The 12,804-nt window shown below is 38.4% G+C and overlaps 1 protein-coding gene across 1 annotated transcript in view; it reads right to left on the minus strand.

Moving 5' to 3' along the window:
- Window positions 1-10,021, minus strand: part of ctnnd2a (catenin (cadherin-associated protein), delta 2a) — a 789,966-nt gene extending 779,945 nt beyond the window's left edge. The window contains exon 1 of the mRNA XM_060899742.1: window positions 9,730-10,021. The gene's annotated coding sequence lies outside the window, so the exon portion shown is untranslated. The remainder of the gene's footprint in view (window positions 1-9,729) is intronic.
- Between the last annotated feature and the right edge of the window lie 2,783 nt (window positions 10,022-12,804).

Here is a 12,804-nt window from a genome sequence, read left to right on the forward strand (position 1 = left end):
TCATTAACATTATTATTATTATTATTATATATGTTATACATTCTGACTGTTTGTTGCAGCGATGACACACTGTACTGTATTTTTAATTTGAGTGAATTTTTTTACAGAATTACATATTCATGTATTGTATTAAATCAGTTTACTTAAACATTCGTAGACATAAAACAGTCACAAAGCAGCTTTGCAAAACAAACAATCGGATATACTTTTAAATGCCTCATGAACGAAAAATGTGGTGAAGAAAAAAATCTACCCATGATGACTAATAATATGCTAAAAATTATATTACATCAATTATGGAGGGAAAACTTTTTGGCTCCCTGAGAAAACTTTTGACTGATGAATCTTGAACCACAATAACTGTTGTTGTTTATTATTTATTTACTTATTTGCACATGATAAAAGAAAACAAATGGAACAAAAACAGAAAACGTGCTGGGGGAAGAAAAAAAAGCAGAATGGCTTGTTCTAAGTCTTCCCCCATTAAAATTAACAAGTAATTAATACAAATTTAACAAATTAGAGAATAACTATATTAACAATAGTAAATAATAACAAATAATAACAAAGATAATCATAATATAATAATTGGTAACAAAATTATACATTAAACTGTAACTGGTATCATAACTGAAATAAATATAAACAAATGTCAATTGCAGATAACAAAATATAAGTTAACGAGTGAAAATAAGAAACGAATAAAATGTAACCTAGGATAACAAAATATAAGTTAACGAGTGAAAATAAGAAACGAATAAAATGTAACCTAGGATCTATACATAAAGTAAAAAAAGTATAATTGATTTCGAATGGTGAATAAATATTGTACTAATAACAGAAGCCTGGTGCATGGTGTAGTGTAATATTTCACAATTTGATCCAAGACTGAACTTTAATTAAAGATAAAGGTCAAGTGTGGCTGGGGAATGAAAATAGGTGGTTTTTGAGATTACGTTTAAAACTAATCATGGATGTAAAACTTTTAAGGTGGAGGGGGAGGTTATTCCATTCAATTACACATTTGTATTGAACACTCTTTTGACCTAGGGATGTTCGAACTAGGGGGATATGTAGTTGGTCGCTTTGTCAAATTTGGTAAGCATGAAATTGGGAATTAAGATTTAAAAAACTATCAAACATGTCTGGAAGAGAATTTCTAAGAAATGGGAAAGTGAAGATATTTAGCTGAAGTCTATTGATATCAATAATATTTAAAATCTTAAGCTTCGTAAATAGAGGTAAAGAATGGGCATAAAAACTGGATCCGGTGGCCATACGAACAAATCTTTTTTGGAGTAGTATTAGGGGCTGTAGTGTAGTTTTGTAGGCACATCCCCATACAATATTTCCGTAGGTCAGATATGGGTATATTAAGCTATTATATATGGTGATAATGGTTTGTTGAGTGAGATGATGTTTGATTTTTCCCATAAGTCCAATAGTTTTAGATATTTTATTACATAACATGGCTATATGTGGTTTCCAGGTCAGTTGGTCATCTATTATTATGCCTAAGAATTTAGCTTGACACTCTTGAGAAAGGGGCAGACTTTTTAGTAAGATTTTTGCATTATTTCTATTATAGGTTTTATTTTTATTACAGAAAATAAGGAAGTATGTTTTTTTGGCATTGACAGATAATTTGTTAGTCAAACCAGATAACTTTTTCAAATTCTTGTTTAGTTAGTTTTATTAGAGTATTAAAGTTTGAGTGTGAAAGGAAAAGATTGGAGCCATCTGCAAATAAGATAAAGATGATGATTGTGGAAGCTTGTGCAAGGTCATTCTTGTCCCAGAGAATTAAAACAAAAATCCCGCTGTTAATATTACAATGGTGTGAAAGACATTCTGTGGTGGAAAATTATTCAGTTTCTTCTGGCAACAAGAAAAATACATGAGAGTTCTGTCAGATGAGACAACAACAAAAACAAAAAAATACATGAGAGGACTAGTTCTGTCAGAGAAACAACAACAAAAACAGTCCTGTTAAAGCATCACTGATTTTCTCTCCCTTTAATACAACCCCGATTCCAAAAAAGTTGGGACAAAGTACAAATTGTAAATAAAAACGGAATGCAATGATGTGGAAGTTTCAAAATTCCATATTTTATTCAGAATAGAACATAGATGACATATCAAATGTTTAAACTGAGAAAATGTATCATTTAAAGAGAAAAATTAGGTGATTTTAAATTTCATGACAACAACACCTCTCAAAAAAGTTGGGACAAGGCCATGTTTACCACTGTGAGACATCCCCTTTTCTCTTTACAACAGTCTGTAAACGTCTGGGGACTGAGGAGACAAGTTGCTCAAGTTTAGGGATAGGAATGTTAACCCATTCTTGTCTAATGTAGGATTCTAGTTGCTCAACTGTCTTAGGTCTTTTTTTGTCGTATCTTCCGTTTTATGATGCGCCAAATGTTTTCTATGGGTGAAAGATCTGGACTGCAGGCTGGCCAGTTCAGTACCCGGACCCTTCTTCTACGCAGCCATGATGCTGTAATTGATGCAGTATGTGGTTTGGCATTGTCATGTTGGAAAATGCAAGGTCTTCCCTGAAAGAGACGTCATCTGGATGGGAGCATATGTTGCTCTAGAACCTGGATATACCTTTCAGCATTGATGGTGTCTTTCCAGATGTGTAAGCTCCCCATGCCACATGCACTAATGCAACCCCATACCATCAGAGATGCAGGCTTCTGAACTGAGCGCTGATAACAACTTGGGTCGTCCTTCTCCTCTTTAGTCCGAATGACATGGCATCCCTGATTTCCATAAAGAACTTCAAATTTTGATTCGTCTGACCACAGAACAGTTTTCCACTTTGCCACAGTCCATTTTAAATGAGCCTTGGCCCAGAGAAGACGTCTGCGCTTCTGGATCATGTTTAGATACGGCTTCTTCTTTGAGTTTTAGCTGGCAACGGCGGATGGCATGGTGAATTGTGTTCACAGATAATGTTCTCTGGAAATATTCCTGAGCCCATTTTGTGATTTCCAATACAGAAGCATGCCTGTATGTGATGCAGTGCCGTCTAAGGGCCCGAAGATCACGGGCACCCAGTATGGTTTTCTGGCCTTGACCCTTACGCACAGAGATTCTTCCAGATTCTCTGAATCTTTTGATGATATTATGCACTGTAGATGATGATATGTTCAAACTCTTTGCAATTTTACACTGTCGAACTCCTTTCTGATATTGCTCCACTATTTGTCGGTGCAGAATTAGGGGGATTGGTGATCCTCTTCCCATCTTTACTTCTGAGAGCCGCTGCCACCCCAAGATGCTCTTTTTATACCCAGTCATGTTAATGACCTATTGCCAATTGACCTAATGAGTTGCAATTTGGTCCTCCAGCTGTTCCTTTTTTGTACCTTTAACTTTTCCAGCCTCTTATTGCCCCTGTCCCAACTTTTTTGAGATGTGTTGCTGTCATGAAATTTCAAATAAGCCAATATTTGGCATGAAATTTCAAAATGTCTCACTTTCGACATTTGATATGTTGTCTATGTTCTACTGTGAATACAATATCAGTTTTTGAGATTTGTAAATTATTGCATTCCATTTTTATTTACAATTTGTACTTTGTCCCAACTTTTTTGGAATTGGGGTTGCATTTAAGAGTGCTATATCCACATTATTACACACTGTTACACCACGTCGTGGTTCACTGATGGATGTAAAGGGGGCCAATACTTTGTGCAGTCCAACAGGTAAGCAACTGTACATTTATAAAAGCATGAGAAAATGGCCAATGAGCATTTAGATAACCATATACATGCACCATCCACTTTATTATTATTATTATGAACACCTACCTGTACACCTGCTCATTCATATAATTATCTAATCAGCCTATCAGGTGGCAGCAGTGTAATGTGTAAATTCATACAGACACAGGTCAAGAGCTTCAGTAAACGTTCACATCAAACATCAGTAACTGCTGATCTGCTGGGATTTTCAGCCACAACTGCAACAACTGAAGGGTGCAAAAAACAAAAATCATCTCGAGAGCAGCAGCAATTCTGTGAGCTTTCTAATCAGAAAGATCAGAGGAGAATGGTCAGACTCTGAGCTTACAGGAAGTCTCTATAGTACCTCAAATAAGCACTCTTTACAACCATGGTGAGCTGAAAAGCATTTCAAAATGCATATGAAGTCAACCCTTAAGGCTGATGCGCTACAACAGCAGGAGAACAGGAACCGGAGGCCACAATGAGACCAAACTCGCCCAAACTGGTCCGTTATAGATTGCCCAGTTATCCGTGTCAACTCAAGAGCTGGTTTTGTGTGAAACTCACAAGAGACCAGCAGTTTCTGAAATGCACAAACTAACACAGACAAATTCACATCCTTTCCTTACTCCACACGTGTGCGATGTGAACAGTAACCGGAGCTCTTGATCGGACTCAAGCTTGAGAGGACGTACAGGTTTCCTAATAACGTGGAGGATGAGTGTATGGTAAGAAAGCCTTGTCAAGAAATGTTGCAAAGCAACATGTAAAGCAAAGATATTCTTAAAAATGACGAAGTTAAGAGTTTCTAAATGTCCAAAAACTGATGATAAAGAGTTACAAAATGGTAGAATAGTGAAACGTTGCTGATTAAATATGATACACTGTTTAATGACACAAAAATGTGTTTGAATTTGTAATATTTATTTGGAACTGAAAATTCTGATGTGCTAATGCAGAAGACAATTCAACAATTAAGAAAAGAATGCATGTTGTGAATATATAATGTATTTTTTAAAAAATCTCATTACTACTACTCCTACTACGAGAGCTACAATTATCGACAATCCATAAACATCGACACCTTTTCAGATTTAGCAATAAAAAACAATTTTACAAAGGTGAGTTTCAGTTCCAACAGTTATTATTGGTTAATTAATCAACCAGAAGACCCGCCTCACCCTTTGATCTTGTCGTCTGATGACAGCTGGTTACCTTAGAGGGAATTTTTTTTTTTCACGATCAGTAATTTCTCGGAAAACCCGGACGTTCTCATTGCAGGTACTGTAAGCATGGTGAAAAGATCATGGACATGTTTTTACTGATCAAATTAATTTGACAGTTGGCATTTTGTATCTAAACGTGCGTTTGAGAAGTCACGTGAGGTGTCGATAATAGTGATCACTTTCACCGGAGTCCACCATTATTGACACCCTGTGGAATTAAGGGACGTTTACAACTGTTATGGATCGATCTTTGTGGAACGTTGTTCAAGTAGATGAAGTACTTCAAAAAAAATAAAAGTGCTGTGATTTTTTTTCTGATTCATAACAGAATGGAATGTTTATAGAGTATTTGGAATCAGATTGCAATAAATAGAATTCAACCAGAATTAAATTCTGAGCATATAAAAAAAATTACACGCTTGAAATATTCAGATTTTTCTATTCCAGTCAGAATTTTTTTTTTTGCAGTGTGTTGTAAATATCTCCCACATATTACAATATCAGGAGACATTTTATATTTTGGTTTGAGGAATGAGATGTGACCTTTGAACTGGATGTTCATGCGGTTACAATCTCAATTTCCTGTTGACGTTTATTGGTAAACTACACAACTAGAAATTAATACAAACAACAATTAATGATTAACAAAATGTGAGCTATGAAAATGCTTAGAAAGTGGAACAGAAAGATTTTCTGACGCAGGTTAAACATTATCAGTTTATTTGTTTACAAACATCAGAATTACTTCCTCATTTACATAAACACCGACATTTATATAAGAGATATTTTGTACTAAATATAAGTATATGGAAAACAAATTTTAAATAAAAACTATGTTTTTTTAATTTCATACCACATACCATCTTTTTTTTTAAATAAATAATCATCTGGATGTCGATAATTGTGGACAAAGGTGTCGATAATTGTGGACAAAGGTGTCGATAATTGGGGAATAGTATCATGTGATCTGATATGCTAAGTAATCGGGAATTAACTCTTTTTTTTTCCAGTGGAAGTTTGAGTAATTATTCATGCTCAGTTTATGGATTGAAACTCTTCTACTTTTGCAGTTAATACAAATTATTATTATTATTATTATTATCCTTCATCCATCCATCATCTATAGCTGCTTATCCTGTACAGGGTCGCAGGCAAGCTGGAGCCTATCCCAGCTGACTACGGGCGAAAGGCGGGGTACACCCCGGACAAGTCGCCAGGTCATCACAGGGCTGACACATAGACACAGACAACCATTCACACTCGCATTCACACCTACGGTCAATTTAGAGTCACCAGTTAACCTAACCTGCATGTCTTTGGACTGTGGGGGAAACCGGAGCACCCGGAGGAAACCCACGCGGACACGGGGAGAACATGCAAACTCCACACAGAAAGGCCCTTGCCGGCCACGGGGCTCGAACCCAGGACCTTCTTGCTGTGAGGCAACAGTGCTAACCACTACATTATTATTATTATTATTATTATTATGAGATATTGAATATATTATATTAGGCTTTTCAACAGCACTGTATAAAGAACACATATCTAACCATATATTTACTCTCTCTCTCTCAGGAAATCTAAAATTCTTAACTGTCTAAAAGAAAGTCTTTTTTAAGTACTTTGTACAAGTATAATAATTATACTTGTAATTAGGAGGGATTTTTACATGAACTTTTTCCTTATACTTATTTTGTCCTAATTACAATATAATTATTAAACAAACTACTACTACTAAAAAAAAAAAAAGACTTTCTTTTGGATAGTCAAGAGTTTTAGCTTTCCTTACTTTGAACATTTAACTTTGTGCATTGACGACACGTTTATCGATTACTATAATAATAATAATAATAATAATAATAATTAGTAGTAGTAGTAGTAGTAGGTTTTTATTCAGAAACTCATTCAAAACTCATTAAATCCTATAAATCTGAACACCTAAAAGAAGCCATGTACCCTTGACTTAAGAGTTAATTACATGAATTAGATTATAGGGAACAAATCTATTTGGCTCAGATTCTTGGCAAACTTTGGTCTCATTTTCACTTTAAATTACCTCTAATTACTGGGGCAGGATTTCAGTGTTCAGTGATTCATAAATGTGTTCTTAGCGAGACTTGAACCCAGCCAAAATTGAAACTTCTTTTTCAGACATAAATATTAAACAAAATGACAGCAGAAGGTTTCATGTCAGTGAATGAAATCAGGGAATACAGTACAGTGGTGCATGAAAGTTTGTGAACCCTTTAGAATTTTCTATATTTCTGCATAAATATGACCTAAAACAACATGATCAGATTTTCACACAAATCCTAAAAGTAGATAAAGAGAACCCAGTTAAATAAATGAAACAAAAATATTACACTTGGTCATTTATTTATTGAGGAAAATGATCCAATATTACATATCTGTGAGTGGCAAAAGTATGTGAACCTTTGCTTTCAGTATCTGGTGTGACCCCCTTGTGCAGCAATAACTGCAACTAAATGTTTCCGGTAACTGTTGATCAGTCCTGCACACCGGCTTGGAGGAATTTTAGCCTGTTCCTCCGTACAGAACAGCTTCAACTCTGGGATGTTGGTGGGTTTCCTCACATGAACTGCCCGCTTCAGGTCCTTCCATGACATTTCCATTGGATTAAGGTCAGGACTTTGACTTGGCCATTCCAAAACATTAACTTTATTCTTCTTTAACCATTCTTTGGTAGAACGACTTGTGTGCTTAGGGTCGTTGTCTTACTGCATGACCCACCTTCTCTTGAGATTCAGTTCATGGACAGATGTCCTGACATTTTCCTTTAGAATTCGCTGGTATAATAATTCAGAATTCATTGTTCCATCAATGATGGCAAGCTGTCCTGGCCCAGATGCAGCAAAAAAGGCCCAAACCATGACACTACCACCACCATGTTTCACAGATGGGATAAGGTTCTTATGCTGGAATGCAGTGTTTTCCTTTCTCCAAGCATAACGCTTCTCATTTAAACCAAAAAGTTCTATTTTGGTCTCATCCGTCCACAAAACATTTTTCCAATAGCCTTCTGGCTTGTCCACGTGATTTGTTTAGTGTTCTCCTGATGGTGGACTCATGAACATTAGCCAATGCGAGAGAGACCTTCAGTTGCATAGGAGTTACCCTGGGGTCCTTTGTGACCTCGCCGACTATTGCACGCTTTGCTCTTGCAGTGATCTTTGTTGGTCGACCACTCCTGGGGAGGGTAACAATGGCGTTGAATTTCCTCCATTTGTACACAATCTGTCTGACTGTGGATTGGTGGAGTCCAAACTCTTTCGAGATGGTTTTGTGACCTTTTCCAGCCTGATGAGCATCAACAACGCTTTTTCTGAGGTCCTCAGAAATCTCCTTTGTTCGTGCCATGATACACTTCCACAAACACGTGTTGTGAAGATCAGACACCTGATTGTCATCCCATTGATTGAAAACACCTGACTCTAATCCAAGAAGTCGCCAGGTCATCACAGGGCTGACACATAGACACAGACAACCATTCACACTCACATTCACACCTACGCTCAATTTAGAGTCACCAGTTAACCTAACCTGCATGTCTTTGGACTGTGGGGGAAACCGGAGCACCCGGAGGAAACCCACGTGGAAACGGGGAGAACATGCAAACTCCGCACAGAAAGGCCCTCGCCAGCCACGGGGCTCGAACCCAGAACCTAACCACTACACCACCGTGCCGCCAATATTTTTTGTTTTTATCCACTTTTAGGACTTGTGTGAAAATCTGATGATGTTGAACAAACTTTCAAGCACCACTGGAGAGTTCTGTAAACCGCTCTGGGCGGTGAATCAATTGAACGACTCCGTCACGGTTTGTTCAGAAGAATCGATTCAGTGAATTGAACGCGAGTCATGAAAGTCTTTTAGGAGAAAACGAATCGAAAGGGAGAGTTTTGGCAGGTGAATGGTCATGGCTGGCTTATAAACGGGAGAGGGGGAAAACACCCACACACTCTCCAGAACGTGTATTAGTTTTCCATTATTTTACAGTGTAAAGATTTCCTCTTTCCCTGGTGTCTGAAGTGCCAATGGGCAGGCTGGTTTGTAGGTCCGAGCTAGCCAATTGAATGTGAACTCCAAAAATAGTGCACTATATAGGCTAGGGTGCATCGCCTGTGATTTGGAACAGACCTAATTATTAATGCATGATGGGAAACTTTAAATCTGTGATCAGACCCAGGAACATCCGCATACATGCGGCGCGGGTTGTTCGGTGCGAGCCCGCATGAGTGTCCAGGTCCGAGCTCACCTGTCACCTGTGCTCGCGCAGCTCTTTACGCAGAGTGAGGTTTTTTTTGTTTTTTTTTTGGAACGCGGTGTCTGATCTTTCTGTTTTTTTTTTTTCTCGGTTAGATTATGAAATCAAAACAGTTCGGTCTGAAATCTGACACGTTTTTGAGGGATACTTTTAATTTCAGCACCTGGCAACGCTGTAGGGGCGGAAACTTGATAACAGCTGCGAAATGCGCGACTCCTCCAAGAAAACGCGCCACTGAGAGCAACGCGGAGAAGTGAAGGGTCCGAGAGAGAGCAGAGCGCCTCGAACCCTCCGCAAAGAAACATGTAGTCTCCATGCATGGATTGTCCAGGTTGAGAGGACTTCAGCACGAATCATTCAGGCGTGTGATGAACATGGACCAAAAATGACAAATGGTAAGTCGTAAGTCGCATTATTCCAGATCAAGAAAGAAAAAGAAAGGAAGGAAAGAAAGACGACGTGTATGAGCCGGGCTTACCTGTCGGCTTGCGGTGCGAGTGCGCGCGCTGTCTGGGAATGGGAACAGGTTCGAGCCTATTTATACTGGCACAGCGGGGAAATCCCGGTGAGTTATCTGTACTTATTGCAGCTGAAAGGAAAGAGGGTTTACAGGAAAGCAAAGTCAGATCGAAAGCGAATGAATGAGGTGCGGTTCTCAGGAAAAACCTCTTCAAACAATCCTGGGAGATGGAACAAGAATGCGCATGCAGTGGAAAGAAAAGTTAGGATGGAGTAAATTCTCGCTCATCTGGTCCTGATGACAGAACTAAAGTCATGAAATGGACAGAATAACCAGCACTCAGTAGGACACCAGGTGGAAAGGAGTCTCTTTTGGTGTTCACAAGAGGACAAACTAATGGACTGGTTTAGGACCATCACATCAAAGTCTGGGAAAGTCAGTGGATGAAATGTGGAAAGAGATGCCGTGAAATGAAAATAGGAGACGTGTGCGAGGAAGACAGCAGAAAGGACTTTTTGTTTCAGAATTAACAAACCAAAGGCCAACTTGCCACCCTTATGTAATAAGACAAATTAATTGGTCGACACGACTTCTGTTCCAGCAGTTATATATACTGTAGGAACATCTATTGTTCACTCTTTTTATTATTATTAAAGCTCAAAAGGAACTCCATACCACAAAACCTCCATTCAGCCTGTTGCGACCAAGCAGTGCCAACTTCGTCATTCGCAACCATTTTTATCCGTGTTGCTGTTATTACAGCAAGAGTCAAGTTCTCGCCACAAAATTAACCATTCTGAGATCCTCTCCAGAGGTAGTCTGGGCATTTTAGGACTTTTCCCACTTCAAAGTGGTGTTGCTGGAGATGCAGAACCAAAAGTCTAGGGGCTGGACCTGGACCTGATCCAACTTCTTTTATAACCTTAACTCACAAGATGTTTTAACACCACATGCTTCTCCAACCTGAATTACACCGAGTCGTCATCCTGGATTCTTGGCTCAAATCCACCCAGGAGCTGGATCAGGTCCAACTCCACTCCATGAGCTTTTGGTTCTGCAGCAAGGTGGTACTTGGATCAGTGACTCAGTGAACACAACAAGCATAATAATAAATGAAAATGACAAGCTGAGTACGGTTCATTTCCAATCAACTCCATGTGAAAACACATAAACAGAGGTACGAGTTAATTTGTTCAATAAAAAAAAAAAAGCGATCTGGAATGCTGAAACAGACCAAAAGAAAAGCACCCCGAGTGTGTTTTAATTAGCTCCTCATGGTCCAGTAAGGGACCTGAAATTATATTTAAAAGTAAAATACGGTACTCAGAATGTGATGAAGAAAATGTAGAGTTTGGTGCCTTTATTTCTGAGAGGTTCACGACTCAGACTGTGGAGAACTTGGACATGTCGATCTTGTACATTTTGGTGTTTTTGGTTCTTATACACCTGCTCAATTAACAATTAACATGTAATGAGCTAGTCTAAGAAACATCTTAAAGCTGGTGTGTGCGCGCACGCACGATAGAGCAGGAAAACTATAAAACATGAAGAGCAGGTGTATTCACACTCAGGAGAAAAAAAAGAAAAGAAGGGTACTAACCTGTGCCGAGTTTCCCAAAAGCACCATAGCACAAAGGTCATCGTTAAATGGTAGAGCGAGCAGCACAATGAACGCTCTCTCTCCTAGATAAGATGCTCTGAGTGTTAAGAGGCTTTTGGGAAACCCACCACTGTGCCTTTCCTTGTCACTTGGGCGGTATAGTCTACCTGTACATAGTTTGTACCTTTAAAAGTGATCTATAATTATAATAAAAATATTTTTGTACATCATTTGCAGTGAAAATCTCAATATGCTGTATGGAAGAGAATAAAAACTTGATAGAATAAAACGAACAAAAAATACGTACAAGGATAGAGGAAATTAAAAATGAAAGCAGCAGCACAAATATAAATAAAATATTCCAGAGTCACTGTAGAAAAATCACACCTTAAGTCCTATGGTACAGTCCCTTAACTTCTAGATTTACATCCACTTCTTGCAGCTTTCCATGTAAAAGAAAACACTGAAGGTACCAAAGGTGCACGCTTTATTCCTCGGCCATACCGACGCCGAGAAAAGCACAGGACTGAGTTTCCCAAAAGCATCGCAGCACAAAGATCATCATTAAATGGTAGAGCGAGCAGCACAATGAACACTCTCTCTCTCTCTGCTAGTTAAGATGCTCTTAGCATTAAGAGGCTTTTGGGAAACCCACTGCAGTTTAGTACCTTATTTTTCAGAGAGCATTGAATTAGCATAGGAACCTGGAGTTAAAGGTACTGATTTTCTGTTTCGATTTCATTTCTAGCATCTTCTTGGTACTTCTGTTTTGGTGTTTCTCCTCCTACCTCTCGTCCTCTCCTCCACAAAGACTAAAGAGGCGATCTCTCAGGATTATAAGCATATCATTCAGAATCAGCTGGCGTCCATTGTAAGTGATCCTCAGGAGAGCTGAAGTCTTTTCATTTATTACAATATATGTGAAAGAATACTTTTTTTTAAAGTTGTTTTCTCCTTACAGAACTTGAGTATTCAGAAATTGATGGGGTCCTGCATGGAAAGAAAACCTATGTTGCAGCATGTGAGTATCACAGCATTTAATATTATGATGTAAACGCCAGGTCAGGAACTGTAGTGTCTCCCAAAATGTACACACTAATTTCCAAAAACTAAAATGAAATGACCCAAGATAAAACCTTTAACCTAACGCCTTAAATAACGATCCTTCCAGAAAAGTCAGACAAACTTTAAAGAACCCCGTGTTTCACGTGTAGACACATCACACGTTGTGTTTCTCACATCAGTCATCTGGAGTGCATGTGCTTTTATTTTCACATGATCGTACCTTACTTCCATGATGTCACATGATGTGTACTTGACGCATACCCTTAGCATAGCATGTCGAAATTTGGGGGAAGAAAATCATGCAAGTGGGAATTGTAAATTACGTTACAGACATTTAGCAGACGCGCTTATCCAGAGCGATGTACAACGTACCCAGAGCAGCCTGGGGAGCAGGCGTCTTGCTCAAGGGCACTTCAGCCATTCCTGCT

The sequence above is a fragment of the Neoarius graeffei genome, chromosome 19 (genome assembly GCF_027579695.1).
Source record: "Neoarius graeffei isolate fNeoGra1 chromosome 19, fNeoGra1.pri, whole genome shotgun sequence".
NCBI lineage: Eukaryota > Metazoa > Chordata > Actinopteri > Siluriformes > Ariidae > Neoarius > Neoarius graeffei.